The sequence below is a fragment of the Sinocyclocheilus anshuiensis genome, unplaced genomic scaffold (assembly GCF_001515605.1).
Source record: "Sinocyclocheilus anshuiensis isolate Anshui unplaced genomic scaffold, SAMN03320099.WGS_v1.1 scaffold813, whole genome shotgun sequence".
In the NCBI taxonomy this organism is placed as follows: Eukaryota; Metazoa; Chordata; class Actinopteri; order Cypriniformes; family Cyprinidae; genus Sinocyclocheilus; species Sinocyclocheilus anshuiensis.
The window spans coordinates 2,046,571-2,058,411 of NW_015540942.1; the positions used below are offsets into that span (position 1 = coordinate 2,046,571).

Consider the following 11,841-nt stretch of genomic DNA (forward strand, 5'->3'; position numbering starts at 1 on the left):
CTATATTGCACCCATTAAAAACCATGAAAAATGCAACAATTGTATCATTAGGGTATGAGACATCTTTCTTATCTACCCCTAAAAGGTGCATATTAGTACCTTAGAGTAGTAATATCTACCTTTAATGTACTGCTATCAACCTTTTAGAGGTAAACAAGTTATAAAGTTGTTCCTTTAAGAATACTGCTCCAGTAACAAGCTGTTGTACCCCTAATGGTACAATTTTTGCACCTTTTTTTCTGATAGTTATAACACTCGCTTGTAGTGCAATTTTTAATGTGTGTTGAGTTTTGCCTTTTATTTTGGAAATGAATTTGTAAAGAAGATAAATTAGCAGGCAAGGAGGATCCTTCCTCCATGATGTAAGGTGGTTTAATAAATGGATGATTGAAAGCTTACCAAAGAGGTCTACAATACTCGGAAAAAGCTATCCTTTTGCATTCCCATTCATATCAATGTCCTTTGCTTAACTGACATAGGGTCCCCTGAAATTGCGTGGGGCCAAGCTAACCTGACAAACCTTGAAAGAAACAAGTAATCTATGTAGTGATGTTATTTGTACAGGCATGAACCTATCAAATTCACCAGTTCAGGAATGACATAGCAGATAGCATGGTCCATGCATCTCTGCAGATTTTAAATGGATCAACTTCCACAAAGACTGATTAACTCTGTTAAAGCCTTGGTTACAAATGAATATTGATGAATCTGCTTGCTTACACAGCTGATGTATGATACAGCACAGTTTAAGTAATGCATTAGATGTTCTTGAAAAGATATGGCTTTTGTTTTTTTTTAATGCAATATAAATAAATTATGAGATTAAATGTGCCACTTCTGATACTTAAAATAATTTTACAGAAAGTAACATTATTGAAATGTTCTTGTATTATATTCAATTATACTGTAATTTGTAATTATCATTTGTATTTGCTTTGCTTCAGTTGGACTCTTGTATATGAACATCCCAAGAAAACATAAGTACATGCGTTTACAAGGTGTTTGGTTTAATTTCTTTGACATGTTCAGTGCTTAGCCTGTGCGTAGCCACGATTTAGCTCGTAGTCAGAGCGGCTATCTGTAGCCCACTTATAGTCAAACCTGATTCACTAGTTTTTGGCCAGGCAGCGCATGAGATGGTTGATATCCCATCATGTTCGCAGTGTCAATAATATCCACAAAGATATGTGTCATTTTATGACATGGTCTATATGTAGCCGCGATTTCGCTCTAAATTGGACGGGCTACGCGTAGTCTGCTTTTAGCCCACCTGGCGAGGCAACCCGTGACTAATTTTAACGGCTTGGCTATAGCCCTATTCAGAGTAGACGTCACAGTTACGTCACTTGCAGCTGCGCACGCTATTACTTTGCTTACATGATGGAATATCATACATCTCACGTTATTTTGTCAAAAAACGACATGGAACCAAATTCAAGGTTATTTGGGCTAGAAGTGGGTTACACATAGCCGGACTATATCGGGACTATACTTAACCGAGACGTTGAAATGACGACTATTGCTTGCTGGGTGAAACACCCTCCGTTTTATTGGTTATAGTATGTCCTAAAGCAAACAGTGCAGAGATGAAAGAGGATGGGGACTTTCTCCAAGTCCATAAGCGACTGCACATAAACTGGTCTCTTAACTGCAGAACCATGTTGGTTTCAAAACAGCGCTACACTTCGCACGGTAAGCCCACGCTTACATGATAACGTCGTTTACTCTGAATAAACAATGTGACATCCCACTTGGTCACTTTCTCCTGCCTGGTATCTTAGGGGGATTTTAAACTCCCTGCGGCACAAGGGGGCTAGTTGCTTGAAGCTGCAAAACGAAAGTATGTTGCAGACCAAGACGAGGCGGCTGAAAGGTAAGACGTGCGTTTGAGTGTGCTATGAGATGTATGGTTTTCAAACCAAAATATCCATTGGGATTTTATTCTTATAAAATATAAAAATGAAATGTATTTTATTAGTTCTTAAATATTAATACAAAATATAAATATATTAAATAGCCAATAGACAGGGTAGTCTGTTATATTACTATTCCAAAATGGTTTGTCCTCTGGCGGCATCGGTATTAAAGTGGCATAGTGCCGTGGGAAGTTGTACCGGTTTAGTGTCGTATCCGCTTGCGAGGTCCACGCGGACGTGTTTGGCAGCACAAATGCTGGATTTCTGCGTGACGCCAGATTTCAATCCTGTCCTATTTAGGCAGTAGGCACTCCTTCTACGCTTGACACTTGGTGACTTTTGTTGCATTAGCTATGTGAACACACAAAAAAATCATGGACATGATTCGGATATGTTAAAGGTAAAAAAAAAAAAAAGAGTCACACTTGGCTGATACTTACAGGGATTAAAGTTCTCCGTCGCTACGACGGATTTCCGTAAATTGGAAAAAATGAGGGGGAAAGAAACAAGTAGCGCGTTGTTGTTCTGCCCTGGCCCTGGGGCACACCAAAAATCATCCCTGCCACGGCTGCAGCTTCTCAGTGACAACATAGTGATGCCGCTCGCATCATTCACAGTCGGGTTTTTAGCAGAGAACACAGAGCAGAACTTGAATTTCGGCGCGGGATTGATTGCGGCTATTAATAACAATTCTACTCATTCCCGCAGGTTCCGCTTATAACACGATAACAGATGACTGAACGTATCATTTGCACGTGCTTTTGAGCAGGGCCGTGCAGAGACCTTTGGAGGGGCAGGTGCTCAAAGTATAAAAGGGGCACATGGAGTACGGCTTTTAATCGGGCTGTGCTCCTTGCTGAGACATGTATCGAAGCGGATGCTTCTGTATTGATAGCAGCAAATGCCGTGACGCAGTTTTGAAAAAGAAACAGAACAGAAAAGACCATTTTAAGTTTAAAAGTGAAATAAATAGTTCTCTGCACCTCTTAATCACTCTGAAAATAGAAACGAATTAAATTAGGCCTATTATTATTATTGAGTTTACAGTGTATGGTGGGTTTGCTGTTGTAAACACTATACTGTTGTTGTAGAAAAAATATTTCTGTCTTATTTAAAATATAATTATATTATATAATCCTGTTCTGAATTTATTCATTTTTTTAATTATAATGATGATAAAAACAGGATTGATAAGTAGCCTATAAATCGGAGGATGAGAAAAATATGAGTTTTATCAGGGTTGTGATAATTATCTTTAAGGCAATCTACGTTTTTAAAATAAATAAGCTACTGTAATAAAAAAAAAGTTAAAAGTAATAGTTTTTTAGTCAGATAACATTAAGACTTAGATCAAAAAAAACTTTTCCCAAACAGCAAGAACGAAAGAGAACAGACACCTTTGTTTATATTGCTGTGTGTAGAACGTTAGCTGCATTTTTAATATTTAATTTGAAAGAAATGTAATTTCGTCCCCCGCACTTTATAAGGGCAGGTGTGTTCACGTAGAGGTTTCTAGATTTAAATTCAAAGAGACCGTATCGATAGTCTATGACCTGACGTTTTATTCGTATCCAGAATGAGAAGCGAATATCTGGAGCGCTCAACACTCTCATGCAGTGTATGTTTAATTCATACTCGAAGCCGGAGGGCGCTCTCGTGCAGAAAGTCCAAAAGAAATACAGCCTGAACGATGACAACAATATCGTACAATCACTAGACTAGTGATCATCAAATCCTTTTAACAGTTTATTTTACAGATTTGATTTTAAAGTCTTCCCTTTTTTTCACAAAACCTTTTGCTCTCTCTAGAAACCATGTCAGTTTCGGTTGAAAATATTTTAAGTTCAAGTGTTAGCATTATTAACACTGAATTAATACCAACATATGAAATTAAATTAATGACACAAAAATTAAGAATGTTGGACAATAAATATATAACAGGAATATAACAGCTTGACAGTAAAACAAATAGAAGGGAACAAGTCATTTTAACACATATACGAACAGGACATTCAAATCTTAACCAAACACTATACATTATAGGGAAACATAATACTGGTCTATGTAATGTTTGTTTAACAGAGGAATCAGTGGAACACGTTATGATGATATGTACAGCATATGAAAGAGAAAGGGATCGACTTAAAGATGAATTACAATCCTTAGGAGTTAAAGAATTTTCATTAAGTAGTATCCTGAATGATGGTCCAAATGCAGGAAAACAAATAAGTGCAGTCATGAGATTTCTTAAGAATTGTGGAATAATGAACAGAATTTAAGATTTAGGTGAGTACATTCTCTTCACACTCCATCACAGTAGGTGGCGGTATGCACCTATGAAGTTGGTTCGCAACCCGCCATAAAACCAAAAGAAGAAGAAGAAGAAGAAGAAGTGACTGGTGATCGTTGACGGACATCGCACACTGCAAAGGGAGGTTAGGGCGGTTTGGCAACAGCTGATCCGTGACTGGAGAGTGCATGGTAGGAAGTGGCGTAGATTCCGGAAGTGATCCGGAAATGGAGGATGAAGTGTTTGACGCGGATGAAGGCGGGAATGGAAATAATGAATGGAGTATAGTAGAAAATCGAAAAAGAAAGAAAAGCTGGAGTAACGCATCTGCAACTGACAGTGAAAATGGAACACATCTGACAAGAAGAAGGAAGGAAGAGTATAAGGTAGTGATGAAACTTGAAACCGGATCTTTCAGTATCATTAATCCGCTGAAATTATCTAAAACAATTAAGGAAGTGATAGGACTGATTGAAAGTGTTAAGAAGTTGAGGGATGGTAGATTGATAATATATTGTAAGGATAGTAGGCAACAAAAGAAGGCTCTAGGAGTTAAATCGATCATGGGACAAAGTGTGATTTGTTCAGTACAAGAAGAAAAGAAATGGGTGAAAGGAGTAATAACAGGGATCCCCACAGATGTAACAGTTGAAAAGATTAAGAGAGGTCTTACGGGAGCCGCAGTGATTGAGGTGAAAAGATTTAAGTTCAAGTGTTAGCATTATTAACACTGAATCAATACCAACATATGAAATTAAATTAATGACAGAAAAATTAGGAATGTTGGACAATAAATGTATAACAGGAATATAACCGGTTGACAGTACACTGTTTTTGCAGTATTGTCTTATATTAATGTCTGTTAAAGGAAGACTAAACAAAAACAAAAAAACACACACGTACAGCCACTTTCTCCAAAATTATTTAATTATGACAGACAGCAATGCATCATGTTTTAATCTAGATCATCATGTTTGTAGTGTATTCCAGGGGATTAAAATGTACAATATTTCAGATCTAGTGGAGTAATAGTAAATAATAATATAGTAAGTAATTGTAAATGTGTAAAGTTGCATAAGCTCATTACTTAACCATATAAACAGTGGTGGAGGTAACGAATTACAACTACTCACGTTACTGTAATTAAGTAGTTTTTTCGGGTACTTGTACTTTTTTGAGTGTATTTTTTAAAACTGTACTTTTACTTGTACTTAAGTAGCCTACAAATTAAGCAAAATAATCTACTTCGTTACTTTTAAATCATAGTTCGTTACTGAGTGAGTACCATAGACTGCTGAGTACGCCCACAATTTGAATTGATATTCAAACCTTTGACGGCACTTCAGTAGCCAATAAAGATATCCGATCTGGATGGCAAGGGCAGTGACTGTAACATCGAGCGTATTTTGCAGTATTAAACACGTATTTATACCGATTTCATCAGGCTCCGAAAATTCTTCAAAAAGAACACAAAGATTGGCCTTCTCAGCTGCCATAGTTGCAACTCTTGCGTCATCAGAACAGGGTGTTCAACGCACCACCGTTTCCGTTTAAAAAACGTTTTGCACCGTTTTTGTCAGAGCTGAACGCAGCCCTGATCTGACAGTGAGGGAGCTCAGCGTAATTTATGGACACTAAGTTTGGAGAAACAAACTACATGGTAGTGTAATCACAACTATCTTAATTTTGATACCGATACTGAAATATCTGACACTTTTCCGTTACTCATTTTCCACAGTATACCGAATACACCGATACAAGCTGCGTCTCTCTCTCTTCTCCGACAGTGAGTTTGACACGCATCCGTGCTTTTAAAGTAGAAATTATTTATCTTAAAAGTTTAACTGTCAAAAGTTATAGAATAGATCCACGCCTGACCGATGAAAATGCTACAAGAAATTTTATTGGCTGTAAGTGAAATACACCAGAAAGTCTTTTACCAATCAAAGATGGAACTTTAATTTCTTTACAATGTAAGTTTATGCTAGAAATGTTTTGGAATGGGATATTTGTCTGATTTGTACATATAAATATCCTAATCTGCCTAACTGCATCACTACATTGTACAGTCATCACAGGTCACAGCCATCTGATGTTCCATTTATCTAAATAAATAGGCCTAACATACTGTATATGGCTGTAAAATCTGCTTATGAAAATTAAGTGTTGTCATATTTCGAATACCTCAACTGAATTGAGGTAATTTGTTTTATAATTTTATTACTGACTGTTTACTTGTCTTTTTTTGCAAATTAAATTCAGTTTGAAATCAAATTTGAAATCAAGCTTCCTTGTGCTTTTGCAACAAAGTTACCCTATTTTAAAGACACAAATACACAGAATGAGCAAATGTTTAAGATGGATATTTTTGTAATGGTAATTGATCAATATTTAAATAAAAGCCTATATTACAATCTGTTCATCATATAAAGCGCATGTGTCTTTTTAGAAGACTTGGTTTAAACCAGTTTCAAAGCTTGAAATAATGATTGCCTTGAAAAAAATGGATGGACAAAAAAAATAAAAAATAAATAAATATCTATATGGCAGTATACAGTATGTGTTAGTTTTGCCAATGGTATTGAAAATGATTAGTCGTCATGAAATCAAAAATGACCCTACTTACTTTTTAGTGCACATTACTAGTCTTGTGGTGAACAATTAAACCGTGCAAGTCAATACACTGGAAAAAAAATTGTCTGCTGTCGTAATCGTTATTCAAAAACTGAAAATTGGCTTCCGCTCTGGAATGGCGTTCTGGCTCTAACTTTTCAGTATTACATGACATTGTGAGTGTGTATATGCACAGTTTGGACCCAGAAGCAGTGACCCAGAAGCAGTGAAGAGTGATGTCAGACGTAACAAGCAGATATTCTAAACCACTATCCAACCATGAATCTGCTATGAGCAAGAGGTGGAGTGGAGGTGCACCACAATAAAACCCCGCCCTTTATTCAATATTTTGTTTCACTTGGAAATACATCACAACACTGACGTCAGTTGCAACTTCCGGTTCACGGGTACTTTGATATTGATATTGAAGGTATTGAAGTTAGAAATTCCTGTATCATGACCACTAATTGATAAACTTTTTCAGTAAGGTAAAAGTGGGTTTTGTTCAAAGTAGCTATTATCCACATAGATCTTTGATATGACGAGCGTGAGCGGAATATTAACGGAACGCTTGCTTGGGCGGTTAGAGCGACCGAGTGGAGCGCACGTCCATAGAGCGGAAAACTTTGCTCACATGCTCTGCTTCTGACTCACAGCCTGTAAGTATGTTTTCATATTTAAAGAATTTGCCACTGACTATTCAAACGCAAGTTTTGAGCAGTGTAGAGTAGCGCTTGTTGTTTGTTCAGAAAGGCGGGCATAGAGGAGAAACAATAATGTACAGTATGTGGAAAATAATGTGTTTTTAAACTGAAAATGAACCTTAAACACATTTCATTACACCAAATACAAAAAATAATGTTAATTTTAGAAACATCATATGACCCCTTTAAATATCACCGTCTAAAAAGTAACTAGTACTCTTGAGTAGTTTTTGAAAGGAGTACTTTGTACTTTTACTTAAGTACTGTTTTGACACCAGTACTTTTACTTGTAAATGAGTATTATTTCAGCAATGTAACAGTACTTGTACTTGAGTACAAATTTTCCCAGGTAATAAATAAACTTTATGAATAATGCAGTACTGATTGACATATTTAGTAGCCTCTAGAAACTATAAATTTACTGCCTTATTCTGTGATAAAAATGGGGAAAAGGTGCTGGTAGTAGCCTTTATTAACCGATCATAAAATTGTCATTAGGAAAATATTGAACTAAAATATTATAGCCCCTTGCTGCAGCTAACCTTACTTCCACAGGCTACAAACAGCAATATAAACAACAGCTGTGCATGCTCTCTTCACGCAGTTCTTGTATAATAATAATAATTTAATAATATAAGTATACAAGCACACCGCTCCGCTGAGAACTGCACTTACCGGCAGCCGCAGACGTTATGAAGGCTTCTTGGTAGTGCTCTACATTAAAGGTGTCTGAACGTGAGGGATAGTCCCTGATGAGATCATCAGGTGAAAGGTCATCATCATGTGGATAATTTTATTTATGACTAAATTATAATTCATTCATTTTACTAATAGTTAGATTGGGCAGGCCTTCACAAAATGGCGTTTAATTACAAAAAAAATAAAAAATAATTGCCTTGACAAAAGGGCACTTTGGGCATCAAGGGGAAAAGGGGCAGGTGCAGGTGCAACAAGCACCCATCGCACCCCCCTCTGCACGTGCCTGATGTTCTGCCATTATCTGTAAAATCCTCATCAAGCATGGACATTTTTAAAAAGGACTTAAAGACTTGCTTGTTTTATCAGGCTTTCGGCATTTGATTGGTCAGGACAATTGTGAATGACTTGTCTTTTATTTTATGTTTTGTTCCTATGTTTTAATGTTTTATGTTTTTTAATCTTTATTATATACTGCTTGTGTACAGCGCTTTGGTCCATTTTTATGGTTTTGAAAGGGCTTTATAAATAAAGGTTGAGTTGAGTCACATGCCTCAATCACTCAACCCCTACAATCACAATTTGATAAAACATAGGCAATATCTCAACTGGGTGTATGGCTGTGGAATGGGGTTTGGCTGAGGAAAAATTTTCAGTCTAAAGATTTTTTTTTGCTTTTTTTGCTTTACTTAAATACCCCTGTAAAAATATCTAAACCTTGACAAATGTAGTCTTTTAGAATGTCTAAATATATATCTAAATGCAAAACCTGATTAAATGAAGAAATTATGTCTAAAAAACAACGGGAATCCAAAAGCCTCTGTATATTGATATAGGGATACAGGAGGTTATGCAACATTACACAAGTTTTTATTTTTTTAACGCCTCCAGATGGCACAATTCTCACTTCAAAAAATGTGAATGTGATTTTAATGTGAAATATTGTATTTATTAAAAAATAATACAGAAATTAATAAAATATATATTAATTCTAATGGAAAAAATAGCTAATTAAAATTGTATAAATATTGCATAGTATCATGAAATTCCCTCAAAATGATAAATAAGAATAAAAAAATATTATTGAACAAAAATGTATTAGATTGACTTTCCTGAAAAAAAAAAAAGTTACTTTTTGAGGCTTGGGTCACTTTTGACCGCGAAGGAGCCAAGTGCGACTCCCAAAGGAAGAGGCCCAGAGGGTTAAACAACACTGCGTCGTCAGTGTTGGTAAAGTTCCCATGAAATAAAAATGAAAGGTTTTTGGGTGTTAGTATCAATATGTTAGTCTTAAGGTTATCTATAAGGCAGTGTGCTCCAAAACAGTGACAAAATTCGCATTTAGAAGATACAAGCATTCAAAGCTTGCAGTTCGTCACTTCCGCCAAAACGGCTCAACAATTTTTATTTTGACGTCACATCATACTTCAGCTTCTCATCAAACTTTCTGTCCAATCAAATGCTCTCTAGAATACGAAGCGCCCGCCCCCTACACTATAAAATAGACGCTGAAGCCGCGGCTGAAATCGGTCTCTTGTCCACAGAATTAGTATTTTCTGTACAGTGAATGGCACGTAGTGCACTATATAGGGGACAGGGAACGATTCAAACAGTGTAAATAAACTCTACTTACTGGCAGCCGCGGACGTTATGAAGGCATCCTGGTAGTGCGCTACATTAAAGGTGTCTGAACGTGAGGGATAGTCCCTGAGATCGTCAGGTGAAAGGTCATCATCATGTGGATAATTTTATTTACGACTAAATTATTATTCATTCATTTTACTAATAGTTAGATTGGGCAGGCCTCCACAAAATGGCGTTTAATTGCAAAAAAATAAAAATAAATTGCCTTGACAAAAGGGCACTTTGGGCATCAAGGGGAAAAGGGGCAGGTGCAGGTGCAACAAGCACCCATCGCACCCCCCTCTGCACGTGCCTGATGTTCTGCCATTATCTGTAAAATCCTCATCAAGCATGGACATTTTTAAAAAGGACTTAAAGACTTGCTTGTTTTATCAGGCTTTCGGCATTTGATTGGTCAGGACAATTGTGAATGACTTGTCTTTTATTTTATGTTTTGTTCCTATGTTTTAATGTTTTATGTTTTTTAATCTTTATTATATACTGCTTGTGTACAGCGCTTTGGTCCATTTTTATGGTTTTGAAAGGGCTTTATAAATAAAGGTTGAGTTGAGTCACATGCCTCAATCACTCAACCCCTACAATCACAATTTGATAAAACATAGGCAATATCTCTTCCCTCCAAGGTTGAACTACAGCACATCACTGGAACAGAACAATAGATTCATGCAGAGAAATCTAACATAATTTCTACTTATGATTAAATTTAACAAACGAAACCAATCGAACTGTAAACCAAGTATATATACTGCTTGTGTACAGCACTTTGGTCCATTTTTATGGTTGTGAAAGTGCTTTATAAATAAAGGTTGAGGTGAGTTGAGGCTAAGTTCTGATCAGAATTTTTTATTATTGATCAGAAGGTGCTCCAAAAAAATGTTAATTAAGTGGACAAGCGCTACTAATTACAAGAAAAAACTGCTCTTAAACTGGGTGTGTGACAGGTATGGCTGTGGAATGGGGTTTGGCTGAGGAAAAATTTTCAGTCTAAAGATTTTTTTTTGCTTTAACCCCTGTACTTAAATACCCCTGTAAAAATATCTAAACCTTGACAAATGTAGTCTTTTAGAATGTCTAAATATATATCTAAATGCAAAACCTGATTAAATGAAGAAATTATGTCTAAAAAACAACGGGAATCCAAAAGCCTCTGTATATTGATATAGGGATACAGGAGGTTATGCAACATTACACAAGTTTTTATTTTTTTAACGCCTCCAGATGGCACAATTCTCACTTCAAAAAATGTGAATGTGATTTTAATGTGAAATATTGTATTTATTAAAAAATAATACAGAAATTAATAAAATATATATTAATTCTAATGGAAAAAATAGCTAATTAAAATTGTATAAATATTGCATAGTATCATGAAATTCCCTCAAAATGATAAATAAGAATAAAAAAATATTATTGAACAAAAATGTATTAGATTGACTTTCCTGAAAAAAAAAAAAGTTACTTTTTGAGGCTTGGGTCACTTTTGACCGCGAAGGAGCCAAGTGCGACTCCCAAAGGAAGAGGCCCAGAGGGTTAAACAACACTGCGTCGTCAGTGTTGGTAAAGTTCCCATGAAATAAAAATGAAAGGTTTTTGGGTGTTAGTATCAATATGTTAGTCTTAAGGTTATCTATAAGGCAGTGTGCTCCAAAACAGTGACAAAATTCGCATTTAGAAGATACAAGCATTCAAAGCTTGCAGTTCGTCACTTCCGCCAAAACGGCTCAACAATTTTTATTTTGACGTCACATCATACTTCAGCTTCTCATCAAACTTTCTGTCCAATCAAATGCTCTCTAGAATACGAAGCGCCCGCCCCCTACACTATAAAATAGACGCTGAAGCCGCGGCTGAAATCGGTCTCTTGTCCACAGAATTAGTATTTTCTGTACAGTGAATGGCACGTAGTGCATTATATAGGGGACAGGGAACGATTCAAACAGTGTAAATATGCTTTCCATTGAGGAAAAAAAGAAGTCTG

The 11,841-nt window shown here is 36.1% G+C and overlaps 1 protein-coding gene across 1 annotated transcript in view; it reads left to right on the forward strand.

Annotated features, from left to right (window-relative positions):
- The first annotated feature begins 1,605 nt into the window (after positions 1-1,605).
- The window catches only part of LOC107689674 (uncharacterized), a 23,457-nt gene continuing 13,221 nt past the window's right edge, over positions 1,606-11,841 (forward strand). Inside the window, exons 1-2 of the mRNA XM_016487790.1 lie at positions 1,606-1,692; positions 1,782-1,873. The gene's annotated coding sequence lies outside the window, so the exon portion shown is untranslated. The remainder of the gene's footprint in view (positions 1,693-1,781; positions 1,874-11,841) is intronic.